Raw genomic sequence first — 20,668 nt, 5'->3', positions numbered from 1 at the left:
TTTCTTCTTATGCAGTCTTGTTTTAAAAAAAAAAAGAGGAAAAGCAGCTGTGAGTATAGAGGTGTTAAGGAGAGAGGAAATGCCCAGAAGAAGTGAGCAGGCAGAGGGCAAAGAGCAGCAAAGAGGAGAAATCAGCGTGAGAAATGGGTGCGAAGGAAGAAAGGAGAAAGAGTTTGAACTAGTGGGGGAATAGGAGGAATAGAGGAAGGTGCTACTCTACTACTAGAAGCATCAGCAGAAGTGTGTGGAATGGCCTGACATTTTCATTATGTCGTGCTAGTGCTCATACAACAAGAAACACATGATGCGCAAAAGATCTTGAAGCTTCAAATAAAATAAAGGAAAAAGTTGTAAGATTGTATTTGCGTTTCATAGAGACATCAGTGACGTGTAGGTTCTTAACAGACGTCACCTAGCTTTTGGTGAACATTTTCACCCCTAGGACTCCATTTAATTAACCCACTGTGGAATACCCTGTTCTAAGGGGAACATAAAATAATTTAGGAGATACATATAGAGGAAAATAATTGACCGGGGAGTAGTTTCAACATTTAAACTGTAAAGAACAAGAAGAGGTTCATTCCATGCTGGAATATGAAAAGAAGGCCATGGAGCCTTCTTCAGGGGTGTGAATGTACTGTACATATGTACATTTACTAAACATCAAAAGAAAGCATGAAAAAATATGTAATAATTTTGTCAAAATCAAGACCATCTCCCCAACGAACATGCTGATTCTTCTTGAAGAGCACAAAGTTACCTCTTGCCTCTCAGTGGTGAGGTACTGTACACCATTACGTTACAACTCACCATATACCAGTCATATACCAACATATACTGTACCAACATATACCAACATATACTAGTCATGTCACTTCTGAGCTCAACGCTAGGAACTGCACCATCTCAGGCACCCTGCGAACTTCTTCAGGTCCCGGTCCTGAGCAACATCCTGCCCTCTCACTTAAGCAGAGGGGATTACACCAGAGAGCCAACGGGAGAGGTTAATTTCCAACCCCAGCCTGCTGCTACTGTATATGAGCATCTTTCCAAACCTCCAGCTCCACGCCTTAGGCCAAGTCGGCCAGCTATAATCACAATGTCAAGGAAAAACTGCAGAGGCCCTATGGCAGCAGGAATCAAACCAGGTAAATCCCATCTAAAGCCACGCTCGCATCGCAGATCCATCTCCATCCATCTCATCGGGGGCCTGTCCAGCAAACTGACACAGATGTGGCTTTAAGGGCCACATCAGAGCTGTTGAGCAGGCTAATCAATGACTCGTGCTGTTGAGGAATACCCCCTGACAAAATGTGGTGAGCTGCTGCCTAAGCATAAGTAACAGCACCAAGAAAATAAATCTAGAGTTTCATACCCAAAGAAATCACAACGAACTGGAGGAAACATGCTGTTGGCAGTGGTTTTGTTACTTATGTCAAGTGATAATGGGATTGTAAGAGTGATTAGGCCCCTTGGTAGCCATGGTATATATAGCACTTGGCATCACCAAGTCTGCTCCTGGAGAGTCCCACTCAAGCAGATTTCATAGTTAACTATTAAATCAATAATTACTAAAAGCTTGGAAAAATTTACCTGCGGTCGACACTATGATTTTAAAATGCAGTCATTTACAGATCAGTTGGAACAAGTATTTTTAACCCTCTAGGACAAGAATTTAATTTGCTTAACTGATCTACAGTATAACTTAAAAGTCATCCCAATCTTATCAAATGGGTCATTCAGATACAGGACAGGGAATCTCCAGGACCTGGGCTGGCTATGTGAATGATCATGAGATGATGTTTAATCAATTTGAAGCTTTTATGTTTCCATGTTTTTAGATACAGTATGTATGTAATGGTATATAAATATAGTACATTTATGTAAATGTAAACAATACACACACAAATATATACATAGCACACATTACTGTCACCACTAACCAAGCAGATAGATAGTTTCCTCATGTGTTTTTCATAACATATTAACTCTACAAATCACAAATGACCCAGGTGAACCTCTTGTATTTAAAAGAGAAAGATGATTCAGAAAAAGTTTGCAATTGTTTGTCTTTCATCTAGATGCTTAGGCACTTCACCTGAAGAAATACGCACTGCCAGCCCTGAATTGTGGCTGATGTCCAGCTCTTGTCAAAACCGTTATGTGTCAAGATCATCACAGAGAGTAGCAAAATGACAGCTCACAATGTCTGCATAGATGAAGCCCCGGGAAAAAAAACTGAACAGATAGGAAATTCATGCTTCTAAAGTACATCAAAGTGACTCCTGTCAGCATCATGTCAAAAGGAAGAAAAAGAACTGTTCATTTTTACAGCTCACTGTGCATTCTGTAGGGAAATGTGAAGGCAGAAATATATTACAAGAAATAAGTGATGAGGGCTGGATTTGACTGAAATACCATCAACCTATCAAAGAAAACCACGAGGTGTTCCGATACACGAATGCCCTAATGTTTAAAACTGAAGGAGTAGGTAATTCCATTAAAATACAATATATGGATTTTATGTTCATAGACATAACTAAAAGTTATCCCAGTGTTGTCTTGTAGGATTATTATACCTATGTTGTTTGCAATCAGAGACAAGTGGTCCCTGAAAAACAAGCTTTCAGGCTTGCACTTGCACTGATCGCAAAAACAGCACAGGTTTTATGCAAGTTTCCTCTTGCCTTAATTACAAGCAGCATATTTTGTATGAAAAGGAACAAGTAAAGGTTTATTCCTTGCTGAATAGAGAAGAAAAGAAACACAATGTTTCAGCTGTGGAGCCTTCTTCGGGTGTGTCACACCCTTTGCAGCCTACGCATGCTGTCACAGCTATCTAATTGTATTTTGTATGAGTTGCACACACTATATATTGTATATCTGTATTATTTAAACAGTGCTAGTGAGTAATAATATAGAACAGCTTCTTTAAATTGCATATTGATCACATTTGCAATTAGTACTCATAATTGTAGGGTCATTTAATTATACAAAGGCCCCATTAAACCTTCTACTCGAAATTACTAGAAATCTGCTCATTCTCTAGTGAAAATGTACATACATGAGAATTTAATGCGAGATCTATAAGTATATGTACACAAGAATGTTTTAGAAATCATTGTTGATAGTTTTAGAAACTTGTTGTTTTAGGTGGTGGAAACTTCTGAGGGAAAGTTCACAACATGTATGGTCAGTTGCATTGTTAAGCGCCTTGGGTCAACCTTGTTGTGAAAGACGCTATATAAAAATTATCTGAATTGAATTGAATTGAAAGTGCTGTCATAAAGAGGCATTGTAGCCCTGGCTTAGGCTAGCTGAGGTTGCCGTCTCCCCCCGTAGAGCTAGGCTGTGGATTTAGCCCTGGATACTGAGGTGGGCTAGCGAAAGGAAAGTAAAAATAATAAAAATTAAGTTGCAAAAAAAATCTGCCGATTCCAAAATAAAATGAGATGCTTTTCACTGAAAATCACCGCCACTGGGTGGTTTGACTCATCAATCGCTCAAGGAGACTTGTATAAGTAGTGCTGATCACTGACCCCAGGGGGCCAATTCAACTCTCATTTCAACCATTTAAACTTGGATTGTGTTTGTTGTTGTTTTTTAATTAAAAACATAAATCTGCAAACATTTCAGCTTTCTATATGTCAGCCAAAAGTGCTGACTGCTATTCAGCAAAAGCAAGTATTGCACTTTTCAAAACCTGCTGTCAAGCTGGCTAATTATTTTTACATTGAATCAGAATGCAAATACTGTAGCAGATCTTAAAAAATAACAAAACAAAGTCAGACAGGCATGCTTGTCACTGTAACAATACAGAAGGATTTCCCAAATGACCTAAACTTACCTTAAAATGGCAGCACTTGTCACTTTACCAATTGTGTGCTTTCACTAGACCAGATTACAAGCATCAGTCAATATGTTAATGTCAGTTTCTAGGATTTTTTTGCTGGAGTAAGCACACGCAGGCTCAAGTTGTTATCACTACAGTATGTATTTTCTATATGTATCTGTTTTATACACACTATAGTGACAATAATAGTGGAATGATGTACACCCACCCCTATTTATTATGAAGACGTAGTTTATGAATCTTCGCTATACAAAGCAAGCATTTTCATACTCATGTTTGTAGTTAAAAAGAGATATTTGCTACCATCTGGGTGCTTCCTTTCAACAGGGTTTCAACAGAGAAGAAGCCTGACACCTGAGACTGATACTTCTTTTGAAAGGTGTCAGGGGTTACAGTCTTCGGCAGACTATCTGAGACTATGTTTGATCTCAAGAGACTGAGGAAGAGAACAGGCTCACTTCAGTCTCGCAGTAAGCCAGCAGGCAGCTATCAGCATTCTGACGCTTCAATTCAGAGTGCCCTTAGGGACAGGCAGTTTTGTGGAAACTAGTCCCCAAGAAATAAAGTGTGGTTCCTCAGCAGGGAGCCGAGAGGTATATCCCCAGTTCCTCAGCAGGGAGCCGAGAGGTATATCCCCAGTTCCTCAGCAGGGAGTGGAGAGGTATATCCCCAGTTCCTCAGCAGGGAGTGGAGAGGTATATCCCCAGTTCCTCAGCAGGGAGTGGAGAGTTTCCCAAGGAAGAGGATCAAAATAAACAAAACTCCTGGATGAAAGTACAACAGCACATCAAGCAGGCGCTTGCTGCTACAAAGCTATATTCCCCAAGGTAAGGGAAAGCCAGGAGTCCAGTTTCTCAGAGACGAAGTCTCTGGAAAAGGGTTAGAGATGGTACTGTAGGTATACCCTCCCCAGAGACTGGGGTGAAACAAACCCTGAATACATTCCACAGAAACACCACAGTCATGAAATTCATATCGGTCGATTACTATCTTTCATGCAGACAGCACAAAAAACAGCGTCTGACTCAGTAACTCAATAACAATACTTTAGCCCAATGTTTTTAAATGAAATTCAAATGAAAGTCTTCATGAGATAACATTATGCAAAATATTTTTGTGGACATTTTGAATTTGGAATTGATGGAGCATTTTTTTTACACCATGGGCCATTTCTGTCATATACTTCAATCCCCAGACTTATGGATTAATATAAAATAGAAAAATGTCTGTACATGGGGTTTCCTGACAGGTCTTTAAATCACAGACTTGATGTGCACTGCTACTGGTTTTAAATCCTTAAATCTCTAGATACATTACTTTGTTCCATTATTTATTACTTTAGGGATTAAAAATATATAAAAAATCCCAATTAAAGCATTTTAAAAGCTACAGATTTCATTTTTAGATCTCTGTTGTATGAAGTGCTTTCAACCAGTGTATTGTTTCGTGAAAACTTGTGGTTTAATGTGACTTTAGAACCTTGAAGTGAATTACAAACATGAGAAACAGTGATTAAATATGCTGAATTAAGTGCACGGCTTTATCATGAATCGTGGTAAAAAGAAACATTACCTGCATGAGCAATAATTGATCATTCTAATGGAATAGTCAAAAGTAGAAACAGATTGGGAGGGGCTAGTTAAGAAATAAACCAATTGTCCAAGACAATCTGCCCTATCGGTGTTGAAGAAAGATATAAGATGTGAAAAGAGGGTTAACTGATTTCTTTCTGCACAAAGACATTCCATGCTCAGGCACCTTTGAGTTATGGCTGGGATGGGAGTTAACCGATATGAAATTCCAAGTGCAAGATGGAGACTCCCTAACTAACGAAAGATAAAACCGACCGTTAAAAGTGTTCAAGGTCTTGGGAATGTCCAAACACAGGTGCCCCCCTCCCTTTACCATGGTAACAGGTTGTGTCAGAAGCGTCTGAAATTTGCTAAATAAACTGGAAGATTTGAACCTATATTTTGAACAATACTTTGGTTTTATTGTTCCTTGCAAACAATAAACTCAGGTGTTTAAACTTCGTCTCGGGTTCTAGAACTTATTTGTCTGTGACTACAGTGTAGATTTCACACACTTTCTGCATCAAATGGCATCATCCTAATGATTAAAAGTAAAAATTAATCCCATTATCATACTATTACATCTTTGTTGTAACATCAATCCATTTCTAAATATGCTAGAACAAATGGTACAGTATAATTACTAATAAAAGTATCATGTTAGAAAAAGATTCTAAAAGAAAAAAGAAAGAATATTAATCGGAGCAGAGGCATATAGTGAAACACTTAAAAAACATAATGAAAAGGGAAAGAACTACACATACTTTATTCTTCTGTTTTGGTTTTGCTTGAAATATATATCTAATGTTGGAAGGAGGGTCTTCCTTGTCCTAGAGGCCCTGGAACAATAATTCATCCATAAAGTAGTTTCCCTGAAGAAAAATTCCCAACCTAAATCTACACATCCTATCACAGACAATATAACTGCAGGAGCATTAATGTCTTGTAATGGTGTGAATATGTGAGGATATAATGTTGATAAAGACACAACTCCTTAAACATTATAGTAAACCACAAGGAAAGTTTTGACTCTCTACTCAACATGAATTCAAGCGACAACTTTATTGTACATAAAAAGTGTGAAAAGCACTAGCTTAACTATCAAACTTTCTTGTGCATGCTATCACAAAATCATGGGATAAATTATTACTGTACTTTAATGCTAAAACAAATGACTGGACAAACCTTTGCAATGTGAGCAGAAGGAGGCAGAAATAATAGAATTTGAAAACCTGAATTTGGACAGATTCTTGTTGTTGTGCTTCCTGGAATGGGGCTTGGCAACATAAAGCCTATCCTGACAGACAAATAAAGCCTATCCTGGACAATTAACCCAACAAGAATCTTGTCCAAAGGGGCAAATACAAATACAGGAAGACCATGCAAACTCCTTACATAAAAACCTCATGATGGAATTTAACGCAATTCCAGGAGGCAGTAGCATTAATCACCATACAATATTGTTCTGAAAAGTTCTAAGCACAAACAATATTAAGAAAAATGTACATCATACAGTATATTATGTATAATTTATATAAAATATATAGGCTATTTTAAAACATACAAGGGCGTATACTTTAAAATTTAAACAGGAGGCAATTCCTCACATAAAAGTTGTAGGAATACAAGATCAAGATTCCCAACCATGTTGTTAAAGCTGATGCCCTGGCTTCTTCCAAGAAACCACTAGATGAGACTCTCTGATAAGTCGCCTACTAGCAAACAAAATCGACTCGATGGGCTGAATAGCCATCTTACATTTTCTAACCTTTCGTTTGTTCTTTATACTATTTTAATGATCAACAGTACCCCCATGCCAATGTGTTGCTGGGTGGTTTGTATATGATGTATTTCAGAAATTGTGAGCTTAATATTGTATAATGGAAAAGCAAACACGAAGCTAGAAAAAATCAGATTAAAGCAAATACGTAGGAAAGTATAATGATAAAACAATGTGAATCAATATGTAATTAGTAAATGATAAATTTACTACTGGAAAAAATAAAAAGGGGAAAACTATTAAAGACTGTAAGTACTCTGTAGTAACTAAAATGCCTTGCATATTCCAAGGTATGACATACACATTTCATTTCATGGTTCAAGAACAGCAACTGGATTTGGAAAAGCAGTAGGTGGTTAATGAAACAATCTGACAACATAAGCTAATACATAATCATACAGTGATCTGAAATGGAACACCTGTTTCTGGTATGCCAAATCTAGCTTTTTTATAATTTGTTAGAATATTAGAATCTACTGTATAGGATTCACTTGCAACCCTTCAGAATCTGTCAGGAAATTTGAGAATAAAATGCTAACAGGAGTATTTCAGCAGCGCAAAGTCTCTCGTTACCATCCTAAGAGTAATGAAAACTTCACACATGCATGAAGCTCCAATAATTATTTTAAACTGCCTTCTGTTTTCCCCCTGAGGAACGCAGTGGTATTTGTTCGATGCAGTTTAATTAGCATCATGGCAATTAATGCTATACTTTTGCACAGGCTGAAAATCCTCATCTTAACACAATTTAACTCACTACACAGAGTTTCACTTGCAATTTTGCTGATCCATTTACATACAGTAAAGGGATATGGGGAAAATGTATTAATGCAATAAACCTCTTTCTTTTCTTTCAGGAGAGAAAAACAAAACACTGATAAAAAATAAAACCATCTATCTCATCTCTTAATATTGTAATCGATTCTTTGACCGTGTAAACAATAATAATAGCCCTACATGGGCTAGGACAATAACTGTGTTAAGTAGCAGTGAAGAGGTGAGCAAATTGTTGTGTCAATTACAATACAAGCTATTAATACCAAATTATACACTAACAGAGTGGGAAATACTACGCTATTCATAGTAAAGATTGAAGGTTGAATTCCTAGCTGTCTCTGGCATTCTTATCATGATATGTTATTACACAAGCAGCAGATCTTACTCACTTGCATAAGTGATATACTTAAAATGGCTATAAGGTCTTGGAGTCACCTTCAAGATACAGTACATAACACAATACCTCCACAACTTTGTTCTTCCAAAGTACTTGAATTTCGTAAGGTACTCGCATAGAATCATGGGCACATGAATGTTAAACAGTGAGGAGAACTGCAACTTGCAGAGCAGCAGGAAATGGTTACAGAGATAATATTATCAGGTGTGACTGCAAGATATCACAAGCTCATTATGTAATTTAAAATTTCATTTTTAGTACACGGAATTTCCAAATGAAACCATTAGCAACAATTAAGTTAAGGCATATTTTATACATGGATGTGCTTCTAGTAATTCTAAATTATGAATAAACCACTATGCTGCAGAATGAACAAAGCATCTTCTGCAAATAAGTCTGTAGTTAGGGGTATGGCTTAGGCTATGGTCAGAATTAGGGTTTTGTTACTAACACAGTATACATACTGTACAGTAGAGGCTGGTTGTTATCACATTTAGGTCATTCTACTACAATGATAGAATGTCCAATTCTGGTTCTGGAAGGCCAGTGTGTCTGTATGTTTTCAGGGTTTCACCTGAAGTTATTAAATTGGTCCAGGTAAATCAATAATGGGTTGATTTAGATTGTTAAGGGCTGGGCTGGATTGAAAACCTGCAGGCACACCATCTTTCCAGGACAGGATTGGATATTTCCACTCTAAAACTTTATTGATATTCTATTTATAAAGAGTTAAGCATTTGTTGAAGAGTAAAATTTGCCTAGCTCGCAAGTCTTTACGCCTTTATGCCTACATAAATCTGGTCCTATCACTTCATTGTTTGTCGTTAACAATTAACATTGGCCAACAGAAATGTCAGGCATGTCAATCTCTCCTGAATGACTGTGCCCTTGTGATCCTAAACACAGGTGACGCACTGGGGACAAAGCTTCTCTCTCTGATGCCTTCTTGAATTTCTCTCATGGCACCCCAGGTCCTTGCAATGAAGCAATTCACTTTAACCTCACCGCTTGCACCCAAGGATTGGGTTTTAGAAAGAAGTACTGTACATCACACAATAACAATGCAGACAGTGCAAATAATTGTTACCAAAAAAACAAACAAGGCAGGCCTACACATTGCAATTTGCACACTTGTAGCTTTTTTTTACCTTGCAGTACATGGATTTCAGTCTATAAAATACCATGTTATTAATAAATTAAATATTACATAAACATACAGTACATGCAGTGTATTCTGTAAAATACAGTACTAAGGAATATGATGTGTGTTTGGGTGTCTTTTTTCCTGGTGTCTCATAAGAAACCTGATATGCACAGGCAAACCAGAGCTCATAGCCCTTAGTTTCCACGGAAACCGAGCACATTTGCACGAGGAGTTGAACCCCTCTTGGTGCAGTATGCACTCACTCAGGCTGATTGTCCGAACCTCCTACCCCCAATTAATGAGTACTTAATTCCATCCACACAAAATATTCAAACTCTGATCTGCCCCTGATCCAGTGCTCTGCCATTGAGCTACCTTCAAACCTGGGTAGTGTTCGCTGTAGGAAAAGCGCACTTTTCAGAAGGATACTGAGCCTGAATCCCGCCAAAGAATATCTATGTACAAATTTTGTTACAATGTTGCAAAAAAGGTGATGCTCTAATGGAATCCATCCAAAAAAATGACCTGGTATATTCCAAAGCTCAAAGAAATGTCCTTCGCTGAAAGGCTAAAAGAACTGTATGTTTTTAGTCCTGATGCCATGATAAAAGAAGACTGCAAGAGGAAACATAATGAAAATCCTCAAAGCCATCTACAAAATCGAGAACATACTGCCGCAGTGCGCCAGTATGCTCACAACACATTAGCTATCAATGTGGAGGAGAACAGCGTGATGAAGCCAATTCATAGATGGGGCCAGTTATTACGATTGGTAAAGGCCAGGGGGAAATTTGGCCAGGATACCAGGGTAACACCCCTACCCTTTTGAAACACCCTGGAATTTTTAATAACCAAAGAGTCAATACCTCAGTTTTACAGCTCATCCGAAGGACAGCGCCTTTTTACAGTATAGTGTCCCCGTCACTATACTGGGGCATTAGGACTCTCACAGACTGCAGGGTGAGCGCCCCCTGCTGGCCCCCACTAACACCTCTTCCAGCAGCAACCTTAGTTTTTCTACGCTGCCATATTCTTGAGGCTTATATTATGTCTGATTTCAAGAAAAGGCTTCATGTCAATCATATACTAACAACCAAATTAAGTAAATTGTCTGAATTCAGCTAGCTGAAAGGTCTCTTCTGATTGGGAAAAGTTTCTTAATTTCTTATGTTCTAAATTAATCTGGGTGATGAGTCCTGGCCTCAGTGGACACCTACACAGTTGGAATTGCTGTTGTACATCAAAGCTAATTAACTCTGACCATTTACCCTTGTAAACAGTAGTTCCAGCATGCATTTGGAGAACATGTTTTTAATAAGACACATTTCAAACACATTTTGTGTTTCAACAGTGTTTCAGTACCACTTAATTAAAATAAAAATAGCTTCAAAGTAATCAATAGTCTCATTTATCAATGAAAACAAGAGGCATTTTATTCTTAGAAATCATTATGGTAGTGAATACAAATTAGGTAAATGTATAAAAGTATAAGTGAAATTAAAAGAAAATGTTTTAATTATTATTTTAAGCAGTAATAGAGACTGCTGGCAGCCATTTAAAAAATATTTTTATTTATGTAAAGAAATGGAACATAAAATAGTTACATTAGCGGAATACACAAAAATAGGACTGTAGCAAGCACAGCAACAGTGGCAAAATCATAGATGGCACAAGCACCTACAAATTAAATTTAAGTTAAGTAGAAAATGAAAGTATTGTAGGATCATCACACACTGTGTGATTCGTTGATTCAAAGCTGCATGGAAGGGATCCGGGTGTTTAAATTTAATCTTGTCTTCATCAAAACAATGTGGGTAAGCAGTAACAAAAGAAATATTAGACTTGAATATACTGCAGGACCACTTCTGGAATTTCAATCATTGGCAATACTCAAGCTTTACAACAAAATACTAGATAGGATTTAGAGTACTGAGTTCAGTTTTGGTATACCACAAAAAGCATATTATGGCTATTTAAATACAAAAGAGCAATCAGAATGATTCCTGGTCTAAATGAAACTTAACCAGTTAAGTAGCTGAATCTCTTCTGTCTAGAACAATGGAGACTGACAGGAGATCTGACACAAGTACAGTATACAATATCTGAAGTGGTATAGACTCGGTCAACCCAGGTGACCTTTTCAGGCTCATAGGCGAAACAAGCACACAGGAAAACTACACAACTGGAAACTACAGAAGAATTCATTTAAGACAGATTAGAGCAAATGCTTCTTTATGCATTTAAGTGTTGTGAGCATCTAGAATCTGCTTCCCAGCCAGGTGGTTGAGGCCCAGTCTTATAAGAAACATCTGGATATTAATGTTAAGCAAGCCTTTTAGCCCATCTGGCCCATTTGGCAGTTTGTAACCTACTGATCCAAGGCTCTCAACCAGGAAGCCAAGAGAAAGGCAAAATGGATAAAAAGGAACAGGGAAAGGTTTATTCCAGGCTGAAAGGAAAAGAGAAGAGACAACGTTTCTGCTGTGGGGCCTTCTTCAGGTGTGAGGGAGAGAGGGAAAATAGCAGTCAACTAAAGCAAAGGAGAACAAAGGACAGAGTAGTTAAGAAGGAGCCGGGAGAAGGGAACAAATGAAAAAAAGTACTTGTGAATTAAAGTCTTATCAATAATGGAATTTGATTTCTACTGTAGCAGAAATACTGTTATTGTCATTCCTTGAAATTACATACCAAGAGAGTTAGTAGACATCTGAGAGCCATCTCAGCTAATTTAGCTTATTAATTCCCATCAGCACCTCTAGCAGATGTACAGAGTATTTGTGAAACTATTACGCACACATGTTTACTACTAATCTGTGTGATGCTGAAGATGAACCAGGACTGGATCACCAAGATGCAGATGCCAGTGTTGCTAGCCAAGAACTTAAAACAAATCAGCAACAGACCAGACTAAACCTGCAGACACACTGGTCCCCCAAGACAAGGACTGAAAACCCCTGTTTCTAAGACAGTAAATCAACTTCTGTGCATCATTTAACTCTAGGAAACATTGTGAAAAGAAGTCTACTCACAGTTCTCTCTCCTTGACTAGTAGAAAAATAGAGTAGGTAGGTCCTGTACAGAGAACTGTTGTGAATAGCCAAATTCACATATAACACAGTCTACCCCAATACCGTCAGATAATGTACTACAGTATACGTTGTCCAGTAGCACTATTGTGAAAAGACATAAGTAACCCTCCCTTTAATAATAATTAAAGTATTAAAGCACTATTGACTTAACGCTAATTTAACTAACATTGACCAACTAAAAGAAGCAACAGTGATCACAAACGTACAGTAAATAGTTCAAATAAACAACATGAATCACCCCTCTGGTGTCCAGCGGATCCCTGCACTTTCCATGCCTTCATGATTAGCAGACCCCACTGTAATGAGACAGGCAATAAAGCTCTCAATGAGCCTGTAAAATCATCTCTAACCTGTCATTCGCCACTCGGGCGACGCAGACTGGGAGAGTTGGTTACATGTCATGTCATTTGCCAAACTGCTTTATACCATACGGTGTCGCAGGAGGCCGGAGCCTACTCGGCAAGCAAGGGTACACCCTGGACAAGTGCAAGCAAATCATACATGGGGACAGTTTGGAGGCCATGGTAAAGGCCGAGGGGGGAAATTTGGCCCGGACACCGGGATAACTTCCTACTCTTATCGAGAAATACCCGGGGATCTTTAATGACCACAGAGAGTCAGGACCTCGGTTTAACGTCTCATCTGAAAGACGGCGCCCACTGCAGTATAGTGTCCCCGTCACTATACTGGCATTAGGATTCACAAACACTGCAGGGTGGGTGCCCCCCACTTGTCCCACTAACACCACTTCCAGCAGCAACCACTGCTTCCCAGGAGGTCTCTCATCCAGGTACTGACCAGGCTCAACCCTGCTTAGCTTTAGTGGGTAGCCATTTGAGAGCCGCAGGGTGATACGGCTGCTGGTGTGTTGGTTACAGAATACAAAACTCAGACTACGTTGAGATGCAGATGCTGGCTGGGGGGTACCTGGGCAGGCAGCGGGGGTGGGGGCTCGCTCACTGGCAGCTACTGTACAGTAGATTCCTTTCAACAGTCCTAGTCTGTGGTGCCACTAATTGGAAAGTTGCGCTTAACAGCCGTGAGCTAGGTTTCATCCCACTTTGCTCTTCCGCCCTCCAAGACCCCGTCGGTCAGACTGGATTGCAAATAAGCGAATCTGCGAATGTAACATTTGCAGATGTCAAGACCCTACTGAAAACCCCAAAACCGTTGCCCTGTGATCGCTCTGATGCACTCCCCAGTGATCATGCCTAGAGGATGAGTTCGCTGTTACAGCAAAGGTGGATGGTGCTTGTCCCAACAGAACCATTCTTCTTCTTTCACTTCACCCTGACGTACACTTAAAAACATCTCATTTGATCTTAACGCAATGAGGCTGTGCCAAAGCCAGCGGTTGAAAATAGCAACCTTAATCTCACTGCTGGAAACACAGCTCTGTAATGAAAGAGAAGGAAAAAAAATGTTTAAAAAATTCTCAAACAATATGATTTCAAATCATACTGTACATAACGTGCATTGGAAACAAACTGAAACTGAGATTCTGCGTCTTAAGTTTCAGCTGTGTACACTCATTTTATAAACCGCTGAATGCAAACAGACTGAACATCTTGCATTACTTTAAAAAATACAGAAATGAGATACAGAGGAATTGTGGAACTCTGACAAATTACAAAAGCTTAAGGGAATAAAGATTCCAGGGAAACAAAATATGTTTTTATCCCAGGGCCAGAGTGTCCTGACCTACAGGCTATTTGTAAATTTAGCATTGGCTGGTACTGCAGAAGCACAATTACCCTCGAGAAATGCAAAGACTCTTTCAATCCCATCAACAGCAGTGTTTCTATATATACTGTATAATATATAGGCGCACATATGTAGTACTGTACATGCACACGTACAAACATTAACACTCCATACAGATTTAGAATCCCTTTCGGTTTTTTGTTTCTCTTTTGTGCATTACTGCATGCGTGCTTCATCTACTCAACTACCGTTTCCCCCCTTCCTACACAGCCTCTGTGATGCTGCCATTTCTCAAATGAAATGATTAATGAAAAAGAAAAACCTCTCGCCAAAAGGAAAATTCTGGCATCATAACGTAAATGCTGGTATCCCACTTAAGGAACTCCATGCAAAGTTCAACAACTGTGAAAGAACTATTAAAGAGGACACACAAACGAGTGACCTTGACTGACAAGCGCACTTCATTTTGGCAATAAACAGCGGTAGTGCTGATAAGTGTTCATTGGCGCAGAGAGTAATTACCTATCTGTCAGCGTTGCTGGTGTGTGTGAAGTAGTATAAATGAAACATACATAATGTACAGCAATAATACCGTGCATGCAGAACCTAATGTATTATCATCATTCTTGGGCTCAGGTTTATGCGGCTGCCATCATTGGGTAAATGCCTTCAGGCCATGATAATTTCATTCTAATCTCTGTTCCATATTATAATTTTCATAGCCAGAAAAATACTGGGAAGCAATACGTTTCAATCAAGGGCTAAATAGAACACAACCTGTAACTAGATATTTTATATACCTATATATTTTTTTCTTTCGCAGAACTTCAGTCCATTTATGATAAGAAGGGAATAAGCTGTAAATTTATGGACGCCGACCGGTCTCTCTAGCAATGTCACAAGAAGACAGGCTCCTGAGAGGCACAAACTCCCCCACCATTGTCAGAAAAACAACACAGCACTGGCGCTGGGTATTACTGTTCTACACATTCTGATATTGAGCTTGTGTGAGTAGCTGCAATTTAGTGGAAAACCCCAATATAACAGAACACACAGACATCTATATACTGTAGTAGTAAAAAAATTACACTATCCAAAATCAGTATATTACATTTTTTTTTACTTTTTGAAATGACACAATGGGATGAATTAACAGGCATAAAACTGTTCCAGCTATGGAAACTGTTATACTTAATCTATACAATGTTGCAGAACTGCTGACCATGATGGGCCTAAAATGAACAAAACCACCAAATAATATAATTTCAGTTTTACCTTTTCTTTTTTAATCTGTTCTTGCTCTGTACAGCATTGACGTTTTATGTCTGATGCATAAATTAAATGCAATTTTCATGTTACACTAAAGAGATATGGTAAATAGACATCTCGATTCTACATACCAGACAAAAAACATACAGTATTCAGTCCTGGAATTACTACAGAGCTGTTATGCTGTGTGGGAGAAAGGCTTGGAAAACTAGAGTACCTTTAAGCAATTTGCTGTTGAGACAGTCCTTCTGAGTGGCAAAACCCAACCTCTGGGCTTGAAAAAAAAAAGTTCACTCACTAGCCAAAAAAAACCAGAAACACAAGCACAGTAGGCCAATTTGAATATCCAAACTGTGTAGTGGTATTTATTAAAAAGACTTTCTTAGATTTATTAATGGTTTCCAAATTGACACCACTGGGCACCACAGTTTTCAATTCCACCTTATCTCAGTTTGTATTGAACTGCATTTTGGACAATGCCGGGAAAAAAAACAGGAGTTCCTTGGTATATCAGGTATTAAGGCATTATACTTTAATCCTGAGAGCAGTGTACTATTGGAAAGTACGGTGGCAGCAAAAGTAATTTAATACTGTTGTACTATACAAAGAGTATCTGTACCCAGATTAGTTATATGATCACGGTCATGTTTGCATTAGGCAATCTTGTTACATTTCCAATATATTACAGTAATTTAAAAAAAAATAGATAACAGCCAGATAGCTAGGAGATCTCAGAAAAGAGATTTCAGAGGCTTCTGGTGCCTTAGCATACAGAAATGTCCATCCATCCATCATCAGAAAGCTGTCTATTCCTAGAAAGGATCTTGGCAAACTGGAGCCTATCCCAGCAGCACAGTGCACGAGATCAGTAAATCTATCCAGTTTGTGTTTAGAAGGTAGGAAGAAACAATCAGAACAAACATGAAAACAGAAGTAAACTCTACACAAGAGGAGACCAGGTCCAGAATCGAACCCAGAACCCAAGACCTATCAAGTAGTGGTACTAACCACCAAGTTGCCAAATACAGAAAATGATTTTAATTAACTACAGAGATTTTAGAATTCTACTTCAATCCTTATTGAAGTAACTCTGATGGAAGCGCTTCGTGCACTGAGACAGTAATCTTCTAGTAGAGGTCAAATATAAACTGGCAGTTCAGTGTCTGACAAGATTGACAGCCTGAAGAAATACAGCATACAAGAAGAAACGACAGTAAACAACTCCCTGGGAAAACCACGGTTAGCTTGGTTTACAGGCTGTCTGAATGCACCATTTGGACAACTATATTCCCTTTACTGACAGTCTTTATCAATCCTTGACATTTTACTTTAAAAAAAAACAAGCTCCTTATTCTTCCCTCAGCTCATGGAAAATATATCTTCAAGAAAAAATGCATTCCGCTACATTCAGATACCTCTTTGAAAGCTTATCGGTGAGAATTTTCGCTTATCACTCTTGCAATATTTGTTGTAACATGACAATGGTTGCTGGCTTTATTATGCCTGCGTGGCAAAATATTTTATTTAACATTTATCTACACATCTAAAATTATTAGGTCACATTTCAACAAACAGGAGGTTCTTACGAGTCTCATTCATTAAATGCCTACTCTCAGAGTGCTGTGGCAGAGAACTAGATCATGAAGTAATACAGTAAATATAAATTTACAGGGACACAGCAAATGTAAAGGGCACAAGGAACGTACAAATAATTCTTTTTGGAATATTCTAGTCTGGTCTCTCCTTGTGCAGATAAGAAAAGAAAGTAGCTTTCAGTCTACAAGTCTCACACTAATTGAATAAGTCATCTTGCTCACAGTCTGTCCTCACCTTTTCTGCAATTAATTGCATGATTATTTATTATGAACGATCCATTTAAAAAAGCATGTAAACATACAGTAGTGTCTTACTTTTTGGCTTTGTAATTTTGTTCTTCAGTTAATGAGGCCTTGTGAATGACTCTACGCTGATACTGCCTTTTCACTCTTGTTTTGTGTTTGGGAAAAAAAAAACATCCAGACAGTGAGGAAAATTCATGGCTGCCAAAAATCTGCTGTAGATGTTAGAAAAGCTTCTTTGGCTTGTTCAGCGATAGACACTGAGTCCAGTAGTAGGAGTCCCAGATTTCCATAACAGGTGGCCTTGTCTTAATGCAACATACCCAGAGAAATTATTTATTCCATAAGTTCTACATTTAGCAACTGGTGATGCAACATGAAGAATTAGTAAAAGAATGATATCAGGGTTAAAACTAAAAACTATAACTACATAATTCACTACTACTGTTACATTAGTTGACCTTAATGATAATTATGATGTTCAATACAAAGAAAAGGTCCAGTGAATCAAAAACAACCTTGATAAAATGATATCCTAGGAAGTAAGAAAAGTACTCACAAACGTCTTCCATACGCATTGCACTTTTTTCAGTTTATTCACTTATTTATTCAATAACTGGAACCAGCTACGTACAGTATGATCAATATGCTGGAAGATCAGTGAAAACACAGGAATTAGAATCAGAGAACCGGGGGAAAAATGTGTAATTCTGCTAAAAATGAAATGGGTACCCAGCAGTATCAATATACAGTACTTAGAGATATCAGGGGGATTTTTTTTTTCCAATTTAATATGTCAGAGATATAATACAATTGAAACCCTCTGTGGATGAGGAAAACCAAAAAGGTTTTCCTCATTTTCAACATTTTCAAAGTTGTTTGAAAATTCAAAAGAGATGACCTAGCAACATTTAAAAAGGTACTGTATGTGACAAACTCGAAATGAACAGCCTTATAAGCTTCAACACCACTTGAAAAAATACTGGCAACCTGTTTAAACTTTGCAGAACAGCAGGCTTATACATACCTTCTATTCTCCAATAGCTTTTGGCTGGATGAAAGCAATACAGATTTCTTCCCCAAAAATGGAGGAAGAATATGCAAAGCATTTAAAGAAAAAATCCAGTGCCTACTGACATCCTGTACAGGGAAGTGGGTGCATAATAATTCGGTCTTGCTTCACAATGCAGTGCTTTGGAGTGGCATGTTTTTTTTTTTAATTTCACCTCAAAAAAGCCTACAAATACCAAAAGGAAAACTAGGTTTCATTTTATCAGTTAATAGGCTGATGAGCTAGACATTGACATCAAGCATCAAGCATAAACACACAACATATGACAATGGTTAAAAATCTAAAGGAACACAAAATAGCTATTCCTGTACACATCTATACACACATTTAAGTATAAACTGTCTAAATTTCAGTATGTATGACATAAGTATGACTTTCTTTCAGACCATCAGCATATACTACAGTATATGATGTAAAGGTGTCTGTGTCTGCTCTGTTCTGTGCTCTGTGTTTTGCTGCAGTTGGACTTTGTCTCACAGATCCTTATCTGAATATGACAGACGTGCACAGTGTTTGATAACTTGGCACTGTGCATAACACAGGGCCTTATGCAGATGGTCACACAGAAGGCTGATTTTTGCAACACGGATGTGTACGCGTTGGGATAGACAAATTTAGATTTTGGTCCTCATTGGCTAGCTGGGGATTCTACTAATGAGAGTAAAATAAATTTAACCTCTTGGCTAGACAGAGAGGACCTTTTGTAGAACAGTGTTCCTTCTTTGTCCCTTGTTTTTTTTTTTTAACCGACGTTTACAGTAATTACGACTAACCGGTCGACGTAAAGAAACGCACTGTTTTTTTTAGTTCAACGATGGGAACAACTGACAACTGTGCAAAGACTGGATTCTCAGGATGAGAAACCCCTGGCAGTCACTGGCGAGTGTAACAGCTGACAACACACAGCCTCTGCTTGCCCTTTGTCGTGTGTGTGCTTCACCTCAAGAGCTGTCAGTGACTTGTCAGAAACAATCAGAAAATCTGATGGTGTCTGCCAGCAATGTACAAGTTTGGACAGGATGACATCAAATTTCTGGCGCTGCGTGTCAAGTACCATATGAAAACAGATGTCCTCATTACTGCATTGCAAATGCTTAAAAGAAACCATTCCCTTTTTTAACACAACATCAGATGCACCACATTTGGGGAGCATTCGGAAAAGCCTTCCTTTATTTTTAGGTATTCCAAATTCTTCATTATAGAAATGGCAGCCGCAGAATCTCTATCAAAAGTTGTTAAAGTGAAAACACAACAACTCATTGTTACCTTTTCCTCAACAACTGCTTCCACACTTACCTTGAACTGACTCTGGAAAACCTTCCCTTCAAGCTAAAACTGTCACATTGGATAAGCTAAACATAGCCCAAAGGCCCAGCCTTATAAAAGTGTTTTATTTCAATAATCATATTAAATAGAAAATGTAATACAATTACACAAGGGATGAATAGATTACCCTTATGTTAAAAATGTGACAAATCACAACCCCCTGTGATATCTGAAGCCCTCAGATCCTAAATGACAAAAGTTACTTTATTAAATAGGACAGATTGCTGCTTGTCTGACTTACTTAATCTGTGTGATTGAGCAATGAGACGCCTTCGGGTTCACAAGTCCTTCAAAGGCAGCAGATTTCGCTAATAAAAAAAAAGAAAAGCCTTTCACCAATATGCTCCAAATGATCGGTTTTAAAGATTTATTCATTGGCTTTAAACATCCTTATCCATTTGCTACCACCCAAGCCCTTTCACTTCATCAAGCTTCAACAAAGACGGTTAGCTTGGACAATCTGTCAAGTGTCATTGTCATTGATTACAGGACATCCACGCACACAAAATGAAAACTTACTGAAATAACCCATAAAAAGCACAGACTTCACAAATTCAGAGGAGCAGCCCTGCTTCCCCCTTTTCAATAGAATCCCATATCACCAAGCCCTACATTCATTTGCCTATAGTCTGCCGTTTCATTATTGGGATTTAGCTTACATCTCCACCCACTGTCTTTTGAGAGATTTACAAAACACAAAGGAGTTGTGAACATCATTGTGCTTAGTTTGAACTTTATTTTGCTGCCCATATGGTTCTCCAACTCGTCTTAAAGCCAAATGTTTATGCTTAGCATCACTTAGCCAGCTAACCGTTAAAGGAAACAGGACTCTATAACTACACTTTCTT

At 38.3% G+C, this 20,668-nt stretch overlaps 1 protein-coding gene across 6 annotated transcripts in view; it reads right to left on the bottom strand.

Moving 5' to 3' along the window:
* cyp7b1 (cytochrome P450, family 7, subfamily B, polypeptide 1) overlaps positions 1 to 20,668 on the bottom strand; it is a 73,042-nt gene that overhangs the window by 35,473 nt on the left and 16,901 nt on the right. The window contains exon 2 of one of the 6 annotated variants that reach the window (XM_088642344.1): positions 20,062 to 20,128. The exons of the other annotated variants lie outside the window; for them this stretch is intronic. The gene's annotated coding sequence lies outside the window, so the exon portion shown is untranslated. The remainder of the gene's footprint in view (positions 1 to 20,061; positions 20,129 to 20,668) is intronic. 6 annotated transcript variants of the gene reach the window in all.

This window comes from Lepisosteus platostomus, chromosome 8 (genome assembly GCF_059453375.1).
Source record: "Lepisosteus platostomus isolate fLepPlt1 chromosome 8, fLepPlt1.hap1, whole genome shotgun sequence".
Lineage (NCBI taxonomy): Eukaryota > Metazoa > Chordata > Actinopteri > Semionotiformes > Lepisosteidae > Lepisosteus > Lepisosteus platostomus.
This window is presented reverse-complemented; position numbering and strand designations above follow the sequence as displayed.